We start from the raw sequence: 15,592 nt of genomic DNA on the forward strand, positions 1-15,592 counted from the left end.
CAGCAACACAACCATTGTTAATCAGGGGAGAAAATCAAATTTAACCTTGCAGACAAGATTTCATACTTTCAGTTATCTCCTTCCAAAACAGTTTACATTTCTATGATTTAGTCTTGCCTGGGTGGAATTTACTTCAGGCATATTTTCCATTGTTTCCATGTAAAACAGTAGAGCCATATTAAATGATGGTAATCTAAAACATCTCTGTGCCAGTAACTTTAAATGTTTGAATTTTTCCAACTTTACATCTTCCATCTTCCACCAAGCATACTAGTCCATTATATTCAAATTAAACCTTTATTAAACTCTCTTGGCATGGGCAGAACACAGCCATCTTTCTAGCCAGTAGCCTAGTTTAACTAAGTTCTCTGGAATCTCTCCTCTTTTGAAAGTTCATGAGCAAAGCCTCCAAATACAATTTTCTCTGTATTTAGCATTTTAAAACTCTCATGAGAATAGTCCATAAAATTTGATTTGCCATGTTTGAAGACATCTTCAGTCCCAAGTACCAATTCTATCAACATTCCTTAAGTGCACAAGTTCCAAAAGACCAAGAACCACATGGTTAGATTCATCATGTAGCACATACAAATTTTCTGGTACTGAATTTCTGTTGTAGTCTGTTGGGATGGAACTTCAACCAAACACAGCTTTATGGGGTTAAGGGATTTATTTCAAGCTTACAGATCCAGGAGAAGTTCCATTAGTGGCAGAAGGAACTGGCTCTCATCGTAAATCCAAGCAGAAAAAAACTACCAGCAATAGCCAGCAAACACCAAAAAGCAAGCATGAACTGGCAGCAAATAGGATTCCACAGCTCAAACTGGTCTATGACACCTTTGGTCTGGATTTCAGATCTGCCCCCAGTGACACCTTATGGCTGGATGCTAGGATCCACCCCCAGTAACATCTCAACAACATGCTTCAACTCTTTTCTTTCCATATATAGTTATGATCTACTAACTATATTTCATATGAACTTGCAATAATGGACTGGCTACAGTAATAGAAGTTTAATCATATAAACTATAATTCATCATTTTTAAAAGTATTACATTATAGAAATTTTCATGTGAATATTGATTTAGTGTGAATTCCTCTCATGAGGCCTGCTGAAAAATCCTCTTTTTGATCAGTATTCAAGTTGTGTTTATCAGTAAAAATTTCACTCCAAATATGCTCTTTATAGATTAAACATTTAACTATTGGCCTAAAGCATCAAGAAACATTTAACACAAACTAATAAATGGGGATGGAGCAGTAACCCAGAAGTTCTAGAAAATAGAATAGTGGTATACATGGACTGGACAATAGGTTTTTTTGTAGAACTGAAAAGATAATGTCCCAATGCAAGTGTCCTCTCCCAAGTTAAAATTATGGTTATTGGGCTGGAGAAATGGTTTAGTGGTTAAGGTGCTTGCCTGAGAAGCCTATGGACCCATGTTTGACTCCCCAGAACTAATTTGAACTAGATGCATAAGGTGACACATGTGTCTGGAGTTTGTTTGCAGTGGCTAAGGCCCGGGCATGCAAATTCTCTCTCCTCTCACTTTCACTCCCTCTCTCTCTTATCAATAAAAAAGAAAGAAAGAAATATGGTTATCATGCCAATTAGTAGAAAAGATAATATTGGCTGTGTTCTGTTCAATAAGGGTAGGCCCAACTTCCATTCTTCCTCTTTCCTTTTGTTGGGTTGTATACAGAAATGTTCTAGGATGCCCATAGAAAGCAAAGATCCATCAGAGAGACACCACCCATGAGCAGTTTATAAATACTTATTCAACTCATATACCTTATCTTCTTCACTCCCTCAGGTATGTTATACTGTATAGGAGTTCTAGAAACCATTTAGTCTCAGATAAAATCATTGATACCACAGTCTTCGCATTCATGATTTCTTCTTTTTAGTTAAAAAGGCCCTAATAGGTACTAAATATATTTTAACTGGAAATATTATGACTACATTTGGTGAACTTTGCAAATCACAATTCTTGAATTGAATTTTACTAATCAGTTTGTTTCAGTGTAAGAGAAATACTAATATGTTTCTATAGTTCATGTGTTACAGTATAAGCAAAACCCAAATACATACAGTTCTTATATTCAATATCATAAAAAGTATCTTCAGCATTTAGTATCACAAGATCATAGTAATAGATTTTAGTTACTAAAATGAATTATGTACCAGACACTACATTAAGGAAATAGAAATAACATTAATTATTTCTTATTATAAATATTATATTTTATTTATTTTTTGAGGGACAGCGATATATATATATATATATATATATATATATATATATATATATATATATATATATAGAGAGAGAGAGAGAGAGAGAGAGAGAGAGAGAGAGAGAGGAGAGAGAGAGGGAGAAAGTGGGAATGACAGTGCCTTTAGCCAATACAAACAAACTCCAGATGCATGCACCATCTTGTATATCTGGCTTAAGTGGATACTAGGAAATCAAACTGGTATCCTTACATTTTGTAGGCAAGTGCCTTAACTGCTAAGCCATATGTCTAGCCCACATTCATAATTTCTATTAAAACATATAGCTCTTGTAACATAGGAGGCAATATGTTCATGTCATACATAATAAAATTACAATTAAATGTACAGCAAGTGATGGAAATGATGTAACAAGATTCATCCCAGTTTTCCAGATCACACTGGCTCCAATTCTTTCTTTTTAACTGTGGCAGCTTAAAAACACTCTAAAACACGATTCATATGCATCTACCTATTGAATGACAATGGAAATTAGTATATCATTAAATAGTAGTGTGAATAACAGAGAGCAAAAAAAAAAAAGAAAGAAAGAAAGAACATATGAGGAAGCTAGATTCCTGCTTGCAGAGATAGCACTACAGGAATAGAGAATTATATTGAAAATTTATATGTCACAGTAACTCCCATGCTTTGATTCTGAGAGCCATTCATTGGTTTAAATTTGGGAAACATTTCACATAAATTTCAGTTGCATAGGCTTATGAATATTTTGAAAAGATTAGAAATTAAGTTTTCTGACTAGTCTAAAAGAGACCTATATTCTCATAATTACAAATCTTTAATATTACCCATGTATGGAGGCTATGAAATGTTTATGTACACATTCCTAGGCACCAAATTGAGATAGAAAGAGGACTAGGAAATAGCTTATTCAGTAATATCCATTGTCATGTGAGCATAAGGGTCTGAGTTCCTTCCCAGAGACACATATAAAAATGTGGTGGGACATGCTCATTATGCCAGTGCTGAGTTAGGTGGGTCACTGGGGCTCCATAGCTAGCAAGTTTAGCCTATTTGTTGAGTATCAGGCCTATTACAGATGCTATCTCAAATAGGTGGATGATGAATTTGCAGAATGTAACCAAAGTTGTCCTTTGACCTCCACATGCACAGTCACACACATGTGCATGTATGTCTGAACACACAGGTGTACCACATGGATGCACACAGACATAAAATGAATAGAGACGAGGAAAGGAGAGAAGAGTGAGAGAAATAAGAAAAAGAAGAGAAGAGAAAAGAAGAGGAGAGGAGAGGATTGGAGAGGAGAGCAGAGGAGAGGAGAGAACAGAAGACAGGACAGGACAGGAGAATCCTTCAACCATATCACTACTATGCAATTGTGAAGATCTGGTGATTAATCTTTATTAGTGCAAAGCTGAAATCCCATAATCTGTTCATTTTTATTTACTTATTTGAGAGTGACATAAAAAGAGGGAGAGAAAGAGACAGAGAGAGAGAGAATGGGCATGCCAGGGCCTCCAGCCACGGCAAAGGAACTCCAGACACGGGCACCCCCTTGTGCATTTGGCTAATGTGGGTCCTGGGGGATCGAGCCTCAAACTGGGGTCCTTAGGCTTCACAGGCAAGCACTTAACTGCTAAGCCATCTATCCAGCCCTAATCTAGCACTTTTAATTGCTGAGCTATCTCTCCAGCCCCCCCCTTATTTCTTTTCTTTGTTAATATTTTGTTTATTTATTTGTGAAAGAATGAGAGGGAGAGAAAGAGGCAGATAGAGCCAGAGAGAATGGGCATGAGAGGTCCTCAAGGCCCTGAAAATGAACTCCAGATACATGTTCCACCTTGAGCATCTGACTTAGGTGGGTACTGGAGAATTGAACCTGGGTCCTTAGGCTTCACAGGCAAGAAAGAGCATTAACCACTAAGTCGTCTCTCCAGCCTTAAGCTTTTTGTTTGTTTGCTTCTTCTTTTTTTTTTTTTCTAGGTATGGTCTTGCTCTAGCCCAGGCTGACCTGGAACTCACTATGGCTTCAAATTCACAACAATCCTCCTATTTCACCTCCCAAGTGCTGAGATTAAGGGTGCGCACTCCACTACACCCATCCCATGTTACTTATCTATTATTTACTTTTGAAGGCCTCATTTGTATATATGTATTGTATGTTGAGCATATTGCCCCTCATATCCCTTCCTTTCCCATTAGTTCCCTTTTTTGTTGGACTTTACATCTACACTCATGACAGATAGCATGATATATATAAACTGATTTAATATAATATTATATTAATATCTAAGGGGATGGGATTGATGGTTTAATAGTTAAGGCACTCACCCGAGAAGCCCAAGGACCCAGGTTTGATTCCCCAGTACCCTCGTAAGCCAGATGCACAAAATGGCACATGCATGTGGAGTTCAATTGCAGTGGGTAGAGGCCTTGGTGTGCCCATTGTCTCTATCCTCCTTCCTCTCTCTGTTTCTCTCTCAAATAAATGAATAATACTATAAATAAATAATATTGAATGATGACCTTCAGTTCCATTTACTTTCCTATGAACAATATAACTTTATTCCTTATGGCTAAAATATTTTATACATGTGAATTTTTTATTCTTTCATTGTTGGTACCTAGATTGAACCCATAACTTAGCTTTTGTGACTATTATTACAATGCATATTGATGTACAGACATCTCTGTGACAGGTTAACTCCAAGTCATTTGAATAAATAGCAAGAAGTGGAATAGCTAGCTGGGTCAATAGAAGAACTATTGTTAGTTTTTTAGAAGATTCCATACTGCTTTCTGTAGTGACTCAACTAGTTTGGACTATCACTAGCAGTGTATAAGCTTTCCCTTCTGTCCACATACTTGCCCACATTTGTTGTTTTCTAAATGACTCCCATTTGGTTTTCATTTCTCTGAGGTTTAGTAATATGAATTCCATGTTGAATTAAACAAATTCAAAATATCTTGAAGTGATTGTTGGCAATTTTTATCCCATTTTTTTGATAAATCTCTTGATTTCACTGGCCCATTTATTGATTGGATTGTTTTATTTTTTGTTTAGTTTAGGGTTTTTTGAGTTCTTTGTTTAGTCTAGATAATAATCCTGTGTCAGTTATATAGGTTGTGGAGATTTTTCTCTCATTTTATAAGATACCTGAAAAGGAAATTATATACTTTATTTGGTGCTAAATGATAGATATATATTTAGAAAGTTTGGTATTCCTGTTTTCACAGAGAAAGATTAATCTCTACACATGAAAATTTAGTCTATGTACGTATAGCTAATTAGAATTCATCATCTTATTACATCCTAAAAGGAACATTCAATAGGAAATCTTTCTTGTTTTGGGCTACCAGCAATATAAAAAAAAATGTCTGTTTCAGTACTCCTGGGTCAATATAATCTTTTGTGTCTGTTTGCATGCACTTACGAAGAAAAAAATGCAAAACTTTGCACTTTCATATAATAGAACAAGTATGGTAAATTTAGTGTAAGGTGCTCTGCCATATACTCAGTTTTTAAATTATGTTGACTAAAAATAACTTATCAATATGAATATTCAGGAAATAATGGTTCATCATATCTGATTTCACTTAAATGTGAAGACTGAACATCACAGATGTAGTCAGTGACCTTTTCAAGCTTTATTTCAAAGCTTTCTTAATTTTACATTCTACCTTTAAAATTGATGTTTTCCTCTGATCACAAAAAATATTTAATGTATTTTAATGCTATAAATTATTAGGAGCTCTAAGAACATAAAATCTTATATAACCGCACTATGTAAAATAACCATGGATAAGATTTGTTTAAAAAGTTTTAGTGTTTTATGTTATATAGCTACATCTTCTGAAAAAGTATTAAATTCCACTTTATCATCTTACAGGGATTGCACAATTCTTAAAATAAATAGCAAATGAATGCATCATATGCTCAATCTAAATTCTTTGTTGCCAAGTTTCTAGAATTTCTCAGTCTTACTCTCAAAACAGCAGGATATCATGCATCTAAGCTTGCAATGCTCTGTTTCCAAAGATTTTCCCACCTCCGTGTCTGGAATGCTGCAATTATAGGCATGTGCAACCATACCTGTTTTATAACAATGCTTATAAATAAGTCAGTTCTTGAAGCAAGTACTATCACAAAGTACTTGACAATAATGAGGCTTTATGAGAGATTTTCATTGGCATGAACAGTATGTTTGTCATGTAGCAAAGAAAAGTACTTATCATCTTTGAATATTGAAAAATATTTTTTTCAATGAATGGATACATCCTGACTTAAAAGGAACTGAAGTATGGCCACTCTATTCTGGTTTCATGAAATCCATAAATAGACATTAAAACTAAGATTTACTATATTTTTCTCAAATGTCAGTTCTGTTTTTATTGATTGGTCAGAATTTAATATCCCTTGAAAAAAAACTCAGAATAAAATTGTTTTCTCATTAGAGAAAAATGTTGTCAGGGAGTTATGATTTTCAGAATGCTTTGCCTGGACCCTTTGTTTTCAGTCTATATTCCTCAAGCAAATTTACTTTTTAAAAGAAAGATCACAGTTTCCAATCTTGAGTTGGATTTTCTATATGCTATTTAAACATTTATGCGGGTTGCAAACTCTTTTTTTTTTTTTTTTTAGTACCATGTGTTTTTTTTTTAATTTAATTTATTAGTTTTCTTTTCAGTAAATACAGGCAGTTTGGTACCATTATTTAGGCTCATCTGTGATCTACCCCTTCCCATTAGACCCTCCTTGTTAATGAAAATGGGTCGTGCATTGTGGAGTTAGCCCCCAGTTATTGGTATGATAAATGTCTCTGCAAATCATGACCCAACATGTGACTCTGACATTCTTTCCGCCCCCTCTTCCGCAAAATTTCCCTGAGCCATGTTGGGTTCATTTTTGGTCTGCTTCAGTGCTGAGGTGTTGGGGGCCTCTGAGGCTCTGGCTCTCTGCTTTGGTAGAGTTGATTTTTTCTCTGCGTTGATCTCCTTCCCCTTTGTGCTGGTATCCAGTTCACAGGAAAACATCACCCTTGCTTATTTCGCCAGTTGTCCTTAGTTTCAGTTGGGCCCCTTTTGAGGTATGTTGGGGCAGCTCTCTTCTTAGGATCTGCATCTATCTGGAAAAGAGAAGCAGATTCTCCAATGGAGAGTAAGTTAGCACCCGGAAAATTGAGATAAGACTTACTTTTTTGATAGACAGTATGGTAGGTTTAGGCCCTCTTATACCCGGTGATTGATGGTAGCTTGATATTGTAGAGTGGGCTTGTGTTTGGGTATGGTTCTGACTTGTTTCCCAGCTCCAGCTATGGGTCTAGTACCACTGAGTGGATCAGTTAGCCAAATCAAGAGCAATTGATTCCTCACCATGGCTGTGTACCACTATTGCACTTGTGTGGGCATCACATCCGGTTATTTGTTGCTAATTAGGTTAAACAATGTGTTGCTTGGACAGATCTTGGTCATTTCCCCCAGTCGCCTATGTAGCGCCTTCTGGCACTAGACACACTGACTGTCTGGGGACTGACTCTCTCCTGGCTTCTGGCCATTCCATTTTACACGTCAGCTGTGTATGGAGTCTTCAGCAATAGGGTCTTACCACTGGCCTTTGGTGGGTCATCAAGTACTCTGACAGAAGTCTGTCATTGTTTTGGGAAACCTTGTAGGTTTCTCTGATCAAAAGCTCATTGTGGATGGTAGGCCCAAACTGGAAGTGGGGGTTACAGGTCAGTGTCCACTAAGAAATTGAGGAAAAAGATAACTAATATACAAGAGTTAGAGAGGATAGAGATAGAGGGGAGAGGGGGAGAGGGAGGGAGGGAAGATGTAGAAGATTTAGGTCAGTTTTGATCCTACCCTCTCCAGTGTCTTGTAGTTCAGGTGTTTCCTGTAAGGGTCTAGTGAAGGTTCAGCCATTTGGTCTGTCTTTTAGGAAGTAGAACCCAACAACAACTGGAAACTGAATAGCACACTCTTTTTTTTTTAATTTTTTAATTTTTTATTTTTTTATTTGAGAGCGACAGACACAGAGAGAAAGACAGATAGAGGGAGAGAGAGAGAATGGGTGTGCCAGGGCTTCCAGCCTCTGCAAACGAACTCCAGACGTGTGCGCCCCCTTGTGCATCTGGCTAACGTGGGACCTGGGGAACCGAGCCTCGAACCAAGGTCCTTAGGCTTCAAAGGCAAGCGCTTAACCGCTAAGCCATCTCTCCAGCCCCTGAATAGCACACTCTTAAACAATAAATGGATAGTGGATGAAATAAAAAATGAAATTGCAAAATTCCTGGAATTGAATGACAATGAGAACACATCATACCAAAACTTATGGGATACAATGAAGGCAGTCCTCAGGGGAAAATTCATAGCACTCAATGCCTTCATAAAAAAGACAGAAAGATCCCAAATCAATAGCCTAACCATCCACCTAAAGGCATTGGAAAAACAAGAAAAATCCAACCCAAAGAGCTCCAGAAGGAAAGAAATAATTAAAATCAGAGCAGAAATTAATGAATTGGAAATCAAGGAAACAATTAAGGCAATTGACAAAACAAAGAGCTGGTTCTTTGAAAAAATAAACAAGATTGACAAACCTCTGGCCAATTTGATCAAGCAAAAAAAGGAGAGACTCCAAATTAACAAAATTCAAAATGAAAAAGGAGAGATCACAACAGACATCAGTGAAATCGGCAGAATCATCAGGACTTATTTCAAAAACCTCTACTCCACAAAACTGGAAAATGTGGAGGAGATGGATAAATTCCTGGATGCATATCATCTACCAAAGCAAACTCTTATTATGCTCTTAATACACCTATAATTATCAACCTGAATTTCTGACTTTGCACAAACTTGAAAAAGCAAACTAGAATTAATAATATTCATGAGATTACATGTTTTGGTTTTTGTTTAACTATGTAGCCCTAACTAACCTCAAAATCAATGTCCCCTGCTTTTACTCCTAAGCACTGGAATTACAAGCATGTGCCATCTTGCATAGCATTTTAATTTATTTTTAAAATTATTTTTATTTATTTATTTGAGAGAGAGAGGAAGATAGCAGTACTGTGAGAGAGAGAATGGGCACACTGCAAATTAACTCCAGATGCATGTGCCACCTTGTACATCTGGCTTATGTGGGTCCTAGGGAGTTGGACCTGGATCCTTTGGCTTTGCTGGCAAGTGCCTTAACTGCTAAACCATGTCTCCAACCCTTAATTTATTTTTTAATGACAGCATCCATACTTAAAGACAATAAACCATGATAATCCATTCCCCCACTTTCCCCTTCACAAATCCATACTACATCATATCCCCTCCTTCTCTCCATTAGTTTCTCTTTTATTTCAATGTCCTTCTATCATGAAGGTCTTGTGAAGGTAGCACTTGGCACTGCAAGATCATATATATCAAGGCCAGTTTCTGTGGGGATAATTGCAATGTAAGCTTCCTTCAGTTCTTATATTCTTTCGGACACATCTTCCGCAATGGACGCTAAGCCTTGAAAGGTGTGACAGAGATATTTCAGTGCTAAACTTTCCTCTGTCACTTCTCAGAGCTATAGTGCCTTTTGGGTCATCCTAGTTGTCCTTGCCCTTTGAAAAAAGTAGCTTCTCTAACAAAATGTGAAATAGCATGAATAGACCAGACATGATGCTGACTACTAAGACATTTGTTTTTGGTAGGGACAAAGTGGAAATCTTCTCCATTTTCTTCATTTTCTCTAAACTCATTTATTTAAATAAACACAAAATAAAGTACAAATTTCATAAACCTAAGGGTTTTTGAATGATCACAAAATGAATATACAGATAGTTGTTCATTTACGAAATCAACTACCACCATAAACACCCATAAGTTTTGGGGACCAATCCAATCCTTTCTCCTCCCCTCCTTCCTGAAAGTTGTACAGAAATAGTTTGCATGGTGGGTGCACACTATCCCATCCCTCATGACTGCTCAATATCCACTACTTCCAAATGTCTTTTTAACCTGCCATGAAACCTCTCTTTCTATGGCACTCTGTAACATTGGCTTTTTCTTTTTCAGTAAATTTATTCCTTATATACCACGCCTTATTTTCCCTACAAATAGCAATAGCACATTTATCATTTTCACTATATGTCTAACTGCTGTAACTGCTTAACAGAGAATATAATTATTTAGTCTTTGAATTAAGAACTAAGTGGTTACTTTTACTATTCACTTATTACAGATGAGGAATTTATAATGCACAGAGGTTTCATAACCTTCCCAAGGTGATACAGCATGTAAATTTTGGTTCCAGAATTCAAGTCAAATGACTGATTTCCAGTGTATTTGCCCTTGCTTATCTACTCTGCTTGGCCATTGTAAATTGTTAAAATATAAAGACTATTGAAAGTCTCGTAGAGTCCTGCATATTCCATGTGGTACCAGCTACAAAGTAATAAACACTCCAATGAAGGTAAAGATCTGTTTTAATATTTTTTTTTATTTATATTGAAATTAAAAGTTAATTTTAAACTAGGTATGGTGGTGCATGCCTTTAATCCCAGCACTCAGGAGGCAGAGGTAGAATTGCTGTGGGTTCAAGACCACCCTGAGACTACATAGTGAATTCCAGGTCAACCTGGGCTAGAGTGAGACACTACCTCAAATAAAATGTTAATTTTATAAAATATTCTTACATATAAATTTTGAAACCATCACCCCATGTCCGTTATTAAATTATATTAGATATGATGTAATCACTTGATGTATTTATTGTTTTTATCAAACAATGATTTATATGGGTTATTATTAGAACATCTTATGAATGAGAAATATTTTGAATGAGTAATCTTGAGGAAACACTGAGACATGAGGTGATCTTAATTGGGTATCTTGAGCTGCACAAGGTGCTCTTGTTTAGGTGGTAGTGATGAATTACCATGTCATTCAGGCTCTGCCTCTCTGTCCCTTTTTTTTTAAATTTTTAATGTTTATTATTTTTTTTTTTTATTGGTGCATTGGCAAAGAACACGTCTCCATTAGCCTAAATTCCTACATTAATGTGATACTGCTGGATGAACTTTAAGCTCCAGTCTTAGACTTTCATCAGTGGCTCTCATGGCAGACTGAGTGACAGTGATGGGTATCTGGGACCCTCACCCATTGCTGCAGTGTCTTTAGACTCGCTTCACAAGAGGACACTCAGAATTCCACTTATGTCTCTTTTTTCTATATTTAACATAAAGTTATACTTGCCAAAATTGTTCTTAACATTTTCTAATATTAAACAAAGAGTTCACAGCTCATTCAAAGAGCCTAGTTTTCAATAAAAGTGACTCTGTACTTTGTCTGGTAGCATATACCTATTGTCAAAGATATTAACAACTTGAGGCAGAAGGATTGTATGAAGCCAGAATGTAAGACTAACCAAGGCAATGTAGTTATACCCCCTATCTTAGGGAAAAAAAAAAAAAAAAAAAAAGATGCAACTTCTTGTTGACTTCATTAGAAATGGTTAGAGAACCATGATTTTATACAAATAATGTATAAATCTTAGGCCATTTCTTATCTGCTAGTAAATTCTACTCAATTAAGTATTTATTTACAACTGTCTATTCCTGATATACTACCCCATCAGAACTTTACTTAGCCAACAAGTTTTTATTTTTCTTTTCGTACTTTCTAGTCCTACCTGAGGCCTAAGCTTTAGCCCCATCCTAGACTTACATGTTCCCCTGGAGGTACAAGTTTTTCCTTGCTCTCTTCCCTTGACTGGAAAACTCTTTACTCTATTTTTTGTATAATCTCTGTTTTTACAAAGAGATAATGGGGCTGGAGAGATGGCTTAGCGGTTAAGCACTTGCCTGTGAGGCCTAAGGATCCCGGTTCGAGGCTCGATTCTCCAGGACCCACGTTAGCTAGATGCACGAGGGGGCGCACGCGTCTGGAGCTCGTTTGCAGTGGCCGGAGGCCCTGGCGCACCCATTCTGTCTCTCTATCTGCCTCTTTCTCTCTCTCTGTCTGTCGCTTTCAAATAAATAAAAATAAACAAAAATATAAAAAAGAAAAAGAAATATTGATGTGTTTACTTTCAGAAAATAAAACCATTCAAGCAAGTATCATAGAGAAAATGAAAACTCCCATAACCCCTCAACATAGATAACACATCAGGGTTGGTGCCAGCACAAGGGTGAAGGAGATCTACACAGAGAACACTCAACTACTACCAAAACAGATATCCAGAGACACAGATGCTTCCAAGAAGTCATCACTGAAGCATACCTAAAATGAACCCAACATGGCTCAGGGAAACTTGCAGAAGAGGGGGTGGAAAGAATGTTAGAGCCACGCGTTGAGATATAATACACAGAGGCATTGCATCTTACCCATAACTGATGGCTAACCCCACAATGCATGACCCATATTTACCAACGAGGAGGGTCCCTGTGGAGGGGGCGTGGGCAGCAATGAGGAGGCTAAGATGGTACCAGCATGACTGCATACACTGTGTAGATAACTAATAAAAAAAAAGTTGTCATACATCTTAATTTCTTTCTAAAAATGCTTTGCAATGGCCAATATAAGGAATCAGGTAAAAAGATAAGAATATGCTGTAAATCAACATGATACTCCTCATTTACAATTCACTACACAAGCTAGGGGATGTGACAATAGCAACAATGAAGTCCTGTAGGCTTCTTTCTTACCTCCTCTCCCAACCCCCTTTCTGCATATCATGATCTCTAGATTTTGTGAAATTTTTATAAAGCAGATGATAATATTCTAGCCATTCATAAATAAAAACACAAAATTATAACGACTAAGAGCTAAACAGCCATGAATGGAACAAACCCAAGACTCTCCTTAGAGTTCAAACTCTGAGCCACTGTGGCAAGATTTTCTATGAACACACACAGCAGATATGATTTGGGTGATGTAATTATTTGTGTATGAACTGATATATTGCCAGCGTTCCTCTGGATTGTTAAGGTTTCATCGCAAGTGTATATTATTTACTGTTGTAATCTCCAGATCTTGGAGTTTAGCATGTATGTGTTGAATAGATGAGTGAATCGAGCCAGAGCTCTATCCTTTATATAGTTACAAATGTACAGAAGTCTTCTTGTTTCTATGGGAAAAAATTAAAATGCTTGCCTTCTTATGCATTGAATAAGCAGATCACACAAACATAACTCCTTTCATTTCTTCTCCAGTCCTTTAAACCTATCCCTGCTAAACACATGGTAATTTCTGTTTCCTCAAATGTCTCAGGTTGGGAGTCACTCTTCATCATGCTTCATGCATTCTAAACTGACTCAAGTCTTTTGAATGGCTTTGACCTGAAGAAAAATATTATTAATGGGAGATTTGGTTGCTATGTGATCATCATTCCTTTCACTCTCCTCTATGAATAGTGTGGTGAAAAAATACTGAAAGTTGTCTTATTTCCCCCTTAGATTTTTCAATGTAAATTAGCAAAAACTCAGAGATATTAACTTTGCATACTGTGTGTCATTGAATACTCACATGCCAATGAGTTATCTATATCTGCTCTTCAAGTAGACAATCTAATCTTAATGTATTTTATTTCTGAAGTACGGTTACATCTGGGATGCTTTTGTCTCCTATAAAACAACTGTTAAGTGTTCATCTTCTTAACTTAAGTGAATCTTAAATAGGAAACAAAGTAAATATTCTCAAATGATTTTTAAAATGGATTTTTAAAAGCAAATTAAACCAAATTCAGAAAGATATTTCAGAAGACCAAATAAACTGGAGAAATATGAATTACAGAAATAAGCATAATACATTAATTAGCCCAAAGCTGAACCCTGCCTTGGTTTTTACCTCAAAAGAAAGATAATTAAAAACAACACTGCAAAGTATTTTTATATGACTCAGATTACTGAAAGGATGGGAAATAAGAATAATGATGTAACAAAATAGTTTAATATTATATTTAACTCTCTAAATTTATCCTATTTCTCAAACATCTGCTCAGAATGCTTTATTAATTATCATATCAAGCATGTGTTAACATAGGATATTGGTCTTAACTCTAGGAGTATTTTGAACTTTAGTAATCTTCTTTCTTCAAAGCATGGCACACAAATATCTAAATGAAAACAATAAGTCTTCATCACCTACCAATGCAATCTAATATGCAAGAGCATATTAGGCATGAATACAAGTGTACAATATTACAATATTAATTGTTGAACAGTTTTCTGGGCTGACTATGGATATGGCTACATAATGACAATTCTTACTAGTCTTTGCACTAGTCAAATAAATCAGCTATTCTTGGAAAATGCTATTTGCCAGTTCTAGCATATGATTCTCTCCTCTTTCCTTGAGAACTCAAGGATTTATGATCCACTTGGCTAAAAAAATGCTTTTCTTCCATTTTGCAGTCTATAATAATCTGTATGCTGAAATTGGTTCTAGCTTAACACCTCTGAGCCATCATTAAAATATTGCCTCAGCCTATATTATTTCTTTTTAAGCATGGGCATGTGATGTGATATGTGTATGTGTGTGTGTGTTTGTGTGTGTGTGTGTATATATGAAGTATATTCACATGTGTGTAGGCACATGTGTGTGCAAGTTTGTAGGTATATGGAAGCCAGAGGGTACCATCAGGTATCTTCCTCAATAATTATCCACATCATGTTTAGCTGAGGCTGGACTGCCCCCCAACCTGAATGCAAAGCTTGCTGTTTCATCTAGTTTTGCAAGCTAGCTTGTTCTGGGAATACCTTGTCTCTGTCTCCTTAGTACTAGGATAACAGGTGAGCCACCAGGTTAAGGATCCAAATACCTGTTCTCATACTTGCCCACAAGCAGTTTCTACACTCTGCCATCTGCCCAGCCTCTGAATATTTCTTCAAGTCTTTGTTGAAACATGAAAGCTTTACTGTTAACATTTGGTGCAAGTTCCAGTTACATTCACTTGAAACTTTGTGGTCAGTATGAGTGGTAATATCTAACTACCATGTTCACTCAACCTCAACACTATAATCTTTTATCAATCCATCATTTGGATAAATGCTGAATATAAGAAAAATACAACCCTAATTCCTTTAATAGCCCTACTATGTGCTGGGAAAACAGGTTCCCTTCCAAGAGTCCTGAAAGAGTTTGTTGGCTGTGTTAAACAGGGAATGAGTTCACTAAAGTCAACAAATGCCTACAATTTCTGTTAAATGTAAGTGTTAAAGTTTTTTTTTTTTTTTTCTTATGGGCTCTAGAAATGGCTTAATGGTTAAGACACTTGCTTGCAAAGCCAAAGGACCCAGGTTCAATTCTCCATTACCCACGTAAGCCTTGTTTACGTGGTAATGGAGATGCACAAGG

The 15,592-nt window shown here is 36.4% G+C and overlaps 1 protein-coding gene across 5 annotated transcripts in view; it reads left to right on the forward strand.

Annotated features, from left to right (window-relative positions):
- The window catches only part of Kcnh7 (potassium voltage-gated channel subfamily H member 7), a 461,887-nt gene that overhangs the window by 155,779 nt on the left and 290,516 nt on the right, over nt 1–15,592 (forward strand). The window lies entirely within an intron of this gene.

The sequence above is a fragment of the Jaculus jaculus genome, chromosome 4 (genome assembly GCF_020740685.1).
Source record: "Jaculus jaculus isolate mJacJac1 chromosome 4, mJacJac1.mat.Y.cur, whole genome shotgun sequence".
Classification (NCBI taxonomy): domain Eukaryota; kingdom Metazoa; phylum Chordata; class Mammalia; order Rodentia; family Dipodidae; genus Jaculus; species Jaculus jaculus.